The sequence below is a fragment of the Ips typographus genome, linkage group LG11 (assembly GCF_016097725.1).
Source record: "Ips typographus isolate SLU linkage group LG11, UJ_Ityp_2.0, whole genome shotgun sequence".
Classification (NCBI taxonomy): domain Eukaryota; kingdom Metazoa; phylum Arthropoda; class Insecta; order Coleoptera; family Curculionidae; genus Ips; species Ips typographus.
In genome coordinates this window covers 7,794,821-7,802,366 of record NC_138432.1, presented here as the reverse complement: position 1 = coordinate 7,802,366, position 7,546 = coordinate 7,794,821, and positions in this window count along the sequence as shown.

Below are 7,546 nucleotides of genomic sequence, written 5' to 3'. Positions count from 1 at the left end.
AATATTATGAAACAAACGCGATTAAACTGTTTAACTAATTTTAATACAATTTTGAAACAAGGTCAATTTTGTATGGCCCTAATTTATTATTAACTCCAGCGTATACAAACCGGGATTAACATTTCCATTTGGTACAAAAATTTCAATTTTTTTTATATAAATTGGCCCCAACCTTGCTTTCTGCATACAGGGGAGGCTTTTTAAATTTCTAATTGGCCCAACGGCTTATGCTTTTAGCCCGCTTTCACCTTTATACATTTTTTAAAAGACTTGGCAAAGTATGTGTTTGTAATTTTGTTCAGATTTAGACCTTCTATGTAACGTTGCAGGCCATTATATTACAATCCAAAGAGAGGTAAAAATGTGCTACCAATAATAACAGTATTAACTATTTTCATCCAAATAGAGTACCTATATTTAAAGATTGCACATGCTGCACAGTGGGCTCTATTGTAGAAATCTAATTCTGGCTATGAAATTGGTCAGTAATATTAATTATAATTAATTAATATCAGTGTATTATTGTTTATAAACTATTCTAAAAGCTTTTGAAAGCTTCTAAAATCTGTTTAGACTACTTCAGGAGAGGGTTTTAGGACAGTTTAAAGAGCATATTGAAGGTTTTGGACTGCTTTAGTAGCATTCGGAAACGTTTTAGACTAGTTAAAAAGCATTTGTAATCTTTTGAACTGTTCCAAAAGCCTTTGGAAGCTTCTGTGCAGTTTCAGGAGCATTTGGAAGCTTCTAGACACTGTTTTGAAAGCAGGAAGCTTTTGAAATCTTTTTAGACTACTTCTGGAGCATTTAGAAAGTTTTAGAACAGTTTAAAGAGCATATTGAAGATTATGGACTGCTTTAGTAGCATTCGGAAATCTCAGACGGTTATTGAAAGCTTTTAAAATGCTCTAGAATTTCAGGAGCATTTGGAAGCTTCTAGATACTGTTTTGAGAGCATATTGAAAGTTCTGGACTGCTTTAATAGCATTCGGAAATCTTAGAAGCTTATTGAAATTGTTGGAAGCTTTTAAACTGCTCTACAATCAAACGAAAGCTTTTAGACTGTTTGGAAATCTTTTAGACTAGTTGAAAAGCATTTGTAATCTTTTGGGCTGTTCTAAAAGCTTTTGGAAGCTTCTGTGCTGTTTCAGGAGCATTTGGAAGCTTCTAGACACTGTTTTGAAAGCAGGAAGCTTCTGAAATCTTTTTAGACTACTTCTGGAGCATTTAGAATGTTTTAGGACAGTTTAAAGAGCAAATTGAACGTTCTTGTCTGCTTGAGAAGCATTTTGAAAATCTTAGACTGTTCTAGAAATTGTTGAATGCTTTTAAAGTGATCTAGAATCATACAGAAGCCTTTAGACTGTTTTAACATTTTTTGAGAGCTTCTGGACTAGTTTAAGAGTATTTGGAAGCTTTTAGATTGCTCCAAAGGTCTTTGGAAGCTTCTATTCTGTTTCAGGAGCAATTGGAAGCTTCTAGACATTGTTTTGGAAGCTTTTGGAGTTTTTGTAGTGTTTTGAAAGCTTCTGAAATCTACTTCAGGAACATTTAGCTGTTCTAGAAATTGTTAAAAGGTTTTAAACTGTTTTAGAAGCATATTAAACTGTTTTGAAATCGTTTGAGAGCTTCTAGACTTGTTGAAAAGCATTAGAAAGCTTTTAGACAGTTCCAAGAGCTTTTGAAGCTTCTATGCTGGTTCAGGAGCATTTGGAGCTTCTAGACACTGTTTTTGAAGGAAGAGACTTCTGAAATCCTTTTAGACTACTTCTAGAGCATTTAAAAGATTTTTGGACAGTTTAAAGAGCAGATTGAACGTTTTGGTCAGCTTTAGAAGCATTTCGAAACTCTTAGACTGTTCTAGAAATTGTTGGATGCTTTTAGACTGTTTTAACATCTTTTGAGAACTTCTGGACTAGTTGAACAGCATTTGGAAGCTTTTAGATTGCTCCAAAGGTCTTTGGAAACTTCTATTCTGTTTCAGGAGCAATTGGAAGCTTCTAAACATTGTTTTGGAAGCTTTTGGAGTTATTGTAGTGTTTTGAAAGCTTCTGAAACCTACTTCTAGAGCATTTAGCTGTTCTAGAAATTGTTAAAAGGTTTTAAACTGTTCTAGAAGCATTTTAAACTGTTTTTAATTCGTTTGAGAGCTTCTGGACTAGTTGAAGAGCATTTGTTGAGTTATTTAGAAGTATGTTGAACTTCTTTTTGAACTCCTTTGACCGTTAAAATAGTAACGAAAGCAGATAGTTTCTCTTAATGATATTTACCTCAAATCATCATTTTTAATGTTATAGAATGTCACAGTACTCTTGGTCATGTGCTTACTGAACATCCTGTATAAATAAAAGCCCCAAAAATATTTTGATGGATATTTTATGCAAGTTCAATGTTACTCTGTAATTTTAGTTAGTTTTGCTTTATCAAACATTAATTTATCTATGTTTTTTGTCGTGGGACACCCTGTATTATTTGTACTCTTTAGAGCACAAAAAAAAATAATCAGATTGAATAATATTGGACTTAATAATTGGTTTCAGATGAATAATGCAACTAGAAAATTCAAAATTGATTATTTATGTGATATTACTTAAAACTAAATACTGTTCAAGTTTCTAAAATAAAAATGTTATTATTCTATTTTTTCTGTTAAATGTAACTGGCTCAATTCGTATATTATATTGATTTTCTATTTCTACTGCGTACTTTACATCAGCGTATAGAATGTCCTTTGATTATGAACGAGTAAAAGTCTTTTAAAAGGGATGAATATATAAGAGCTAAAGCGATCCATATACTCGTACACATAATATAGGTACATACATGTCGCATATGACTACTCACTCTGCCTATTTGAAATGTGCATCTCATTTTACTGAAGTGTATTGCATTACTTTCGTTACAATTTTAAAACAGATGACTAATGTATGCTTTCATATTTTTGAAGCTTTACAATGAATTGATAGGTGACGGAACTCCATTAGGAATGCAATACATCCTTCACAAGTTGCATCGAACACTTGAAGCATTTGCTTAAAGTTTAAAGGAAAATTCTCTTAGCCAGAATGCATTATATAAATATTTAGTAGTCGTGTCCGTCTCTTTCGGAAGTTTTTCGATGCGCCCCTACTAGAATACTAAATTGCGTCGCGCAATTTTTCCAATTGCATTGTTGTTACCCGTTTGATTTAAGGGCAAAAGTATTGTCAGCCTAAATTAATTGAAATTTCCTTTAATATGCTTCACATGACATTTACACCCACCGACATTCTCTTCCCAATTTACTGCAGGAATTTCGCCTTGTATCTACATACCCTAAAGCGACCGAGATGCGACATTCCGTATACATTCTGCCATCCCATCATCATGTATATTGTATATATGTATATACTTTGTGTGCTCTCAATATTCAAATTTGCGTTTTCCAGTCTTAATGCCAATTTTGCCGATGGGAAATTTAATTTCCCAGTCTTCGAGGACATGTAAAAGCATTTTTTGTTTAGCTGGATGTTCAACTGGAGTAGGCATATTTCTAGTTTGATTGCAATGTTCAAATATATTAAGGGTTGGAAATAGATGACAGATTGTGTCGAATTTTCTAGGGTTGTAACCTCGATGTATAATGAAAGAGATTGAAACTACAGGGGGCAATGTATCAAGCTGGGCACATCTGATATCATTTAGTAGTTCCAATGAATTGCAAATATTCACCTTTTGTTTCTCGTGCAAAATTATGAGAAAAAAAGTGGAAAAAATCTAGGTAATCTCTCCCAACTCGAATTATCTTGATTATCCTTTTGAATACTTTTGCCGATCTCATCAGTGTTTAACAAGGCGATAAATTACAAAGATCCCCTTTCCAGTTAACCAGAAAGTGTAATATTTAGCTTTCGTTGTTTTACGTTTCTTTTTAGTTTAACTTTTATTATTCTACAGTTTCGAATATAGTTGAACCCTAATTAACAAGCCTATTCAACGTGAGTGCCACACTTTACCACTTAACGTGCACGTGCCAGTCGTGAACATGAAAACGCCCTGTTAGTAAATATTTACGTGGAGGGCCACGCCCATTCGATTCTGCCAATTTGACACCCCGATATTAGGCAATCAAAGTGTGACAAAAGTCTTTCAAATTTGATTCAAAAGGGACTGCACTTATTGGAGCAAAAGGGGGTTATTACATTTTTGATTGTTAACTTTAAACAAGTCATTGTTTGGTGATTTTTTAGACTACTTCTGGAGCATTTAGAAGATTTTAGGACGGTTTAAAGAGCATAATGAAGGTTCTGGACTGCTTGAGAAGCATTTTGAAAATTTTAGACAGTTATAGAAATTGTTGGATGATTTCAAACTGCTTTAGAAACATACGGAAGCTTTTAGACTGTTTTGAAATATTTTAAAAGCTTCCGGACTAGTTGAAGAGCATTAGAAAGCTTTTGAAGCTTCTATGCTGGTTCAGGAGCATTTTGAGCTTCTAGACACTGTTTTTGAAGGAAGAGACTTCTGAAATCCTTTTAGACTACTTCTAGAGCATTTAGAAGATTTTTGGACAGTTTAAAGAGCAGATTGAACGTTTTGGTCAGCTTTAGATGCATTTCGAAACTCTTAGACTGTTCTAGAAATTGTTGGATGCTTTTAAAGTGATCTAGAATCATACAGAAGCCTTTAGACTGTTTTAACATTTTTTGAAAGCTTCTGGACTAGTTGAAGAGCATTTGGAAGCTTCTATTCTGTTTCAGGAGCAATTGGAAGCTTCTAGACATTGTTTTGGAAGCTTTTGGAGTTTTTGTAGTGTTTTGAAAGCTTCTGAAACCTACTTCTAGAGCATTTAGCTGTTCTAGAAATTGTCAAAAGGTTTTAAACTGTTTTAATTTGATTCAAAAGGGACTACACTTATTGGAGCAAAAGGGGGTTATTACATTTTTGGTTGTTAGCTTGAAACAAGTCATTGTTTGGTGATTTTTTTTATTTCCAAAAATAATGTTGCAGTAAACAAGGAATAACTTTTTAATTAATTTATATCAATTTTTTTTACACACAATGTTCAGGTACAAAGCCCATCCGACCGTGTAGCATTTCGACAAAATGCCGCCGGTCGGCGGTAAAGAGCTGGTGCGTTCTACGTCTGAAGTTACCATGGAAACCGCACATCGCCGGCGGCTCTACGGGGTGTATTGATTGGTGGGAGGCGGCAGTGGTGGAGGAAAAAAAAAATTGTTTAAAGCTTTTGCGGTTCCATGTTGCCTGTAATGTTTTGGTAATTTGTCCCGCAGTCGAATTATTGCGTTTTACAATATGGACGCATGAACCGATATATTGCTAATCATATCTCAAAAAATAAATATTTTTGCCGTTAATTTGATTATCGAATTGCCGCAATAAAATTAACGCCTAACAGGTTTGGAATAGTTATTACTTACAGAGTGACACAAACCGAACGTCACTGATTTCTGACATTAACTAACCGAGTGTTCCGCACTGTTTCAGTATACAGTTCAGGCAGGTTTCCTTTCCGGCTTGGGAGAAATTTCCGCCTTTATCAACGACTGGAAAACACGTGTATCTGCATAATATTTATTTCACCCCTGGTCTCCCAAAATTTGCGAGCGAAGCTCCATTTAATGGAGCTGCTTTACCGTTTTGGTCTAAACGGATATTGTCTATTCGAGATTGTCGTTAATTCTCGTCCGGTTATTGTTGTCCAGTGTTACATTCCGGCTATTACTACTAACACAATATCCTTTGTTTTTAGCTAGCACTAATAGCCTCATCAAACTCAGTTAATATTCAATTTCACTAGCAAACTATTTCAGCATTAAGTAGCGTAAATACGCAATCAGTATTGTAGAGATAAAAGTTGCAATTCATAACTGAATAGTGTATGATACCCCCTTTTTTATTACTTTGTTTTAATGGAGAGAAAATTTGTTTAACCTAAAGAAGTCTTTTCCTCTTTAATACTTTCAATTTGTACAAATTCTTCATCATCGTACCACTCTTGTATAATTAAGGTTTTTTGGTATAAATTGTTGTGCATTAGAACCTTTTTAAAACAAACAAAAAAAATCAAATATTGACTAGAAATAGCATTACTTCTTCTAGATTTGAATAGAATGATATTTTTTATATTTTCAATTAATTCGGTAGTAATGATTCCTCATCATTGAGATCAACAAATGTTTGACAATTTTCGTTTTAGTGATTTTTGATATTTCTGGTAGTTTCTGAAGTGGGTTTATCCACGAAAGTGTTGTCAGAGAAACCAGGAATCCAGGTTTTTAATCTTAAAATTTTCGTTTTTTTTTTAATACCACAATGTATGTAAAATATGCTGTCCTTTATATTACCCAAAATTAATCCCTCTTTAACCTCGAAGAATCACACATTCCCGCAGGATGTGGCGCTGTTGTGGCATCCGTCGCGCAAGACCTTAGCTCTATCGATTTTAGAGCCGATTCTAACCTTAAAAATGTGCCAAAACCACACACTAAATTGCCCCAAAAATTTTTCCAGATTTTAGTCACACTAGTTAAGGTAAGTCCAAGTTTTGTCCTATAAAGTAGGTCAGTAATTTATACGGTTGTCATAAAACCAGAATTAAAATACGATAAGCAGAACATGAGGCGTAAAATCCAAAAGTATAACAGGTGCCCGGGGTTCTCCGCCCCCCTATTGGGGCGCCTTAGGGGTGATCAAAAGTTCTTTATCCATTTTTGGGGGGCGCAGTCCTCAAAGCACTTGAGCTCAACACCATGCGATACCATATGGACCTGCACGCCCCCTTCCGATGTCATAGGAGATGTTATCTGACGCCTTAATGACTATCCCTAGGGATGTTGTATGTTGCTATTGTTATTAGGCCGTTCAGGGTGGCATTAGGAGGATTTGGTCAATTTTAAAAATACGAATTTTGTCACTAAAAATCCAATTCACTTTGTTCGGTCCTGAAAAGTTACTTAAAAAAAAATTTGACACTGGATGGTTTGGCGTTAAAGTAGGAATGGGGTGTAAAAATAATTTATTCCCACCCTGTATGCTCGACGTGTATCGAACCCCTTCATTAGCCACTCATTACAATTCCCTACAGAATGCCTGCCTGTCAACACTTACATTTCAATTCTTTTCAATAAAAGTCCACACTTTATAACAGTACTACATATAAAAGCCACCCTCTTAGGTTTAGTCGATGATTTGCCAGGGGTAGAGGTTTTTAGACGTTGTTTTCACTACTTTTCATTAATTTTAAAACTTTAGATTATTTACCAAGTGAGCTTAAAACTCAACACTTTCGTTACCTTTCACAATTAACTTTTACAAGTTAAACTAATAAATTCAGACACTCCAAACTCGTTGACGTACACGACAGATTTCAATGAGCACCTACCCCATGGGGCTAAGTCCAATATTCATGAATGGCTTCGGATTTGGGGTCTTTATTTTGATGTTTATTTAATTATGGTCAAAAGATATGGGTTTTGTGGATTAATTGAGCCTTTTCTTGAATATTTCTTTCTTCAATTATTTTTATTTGGTTTTTATTACATTGAGA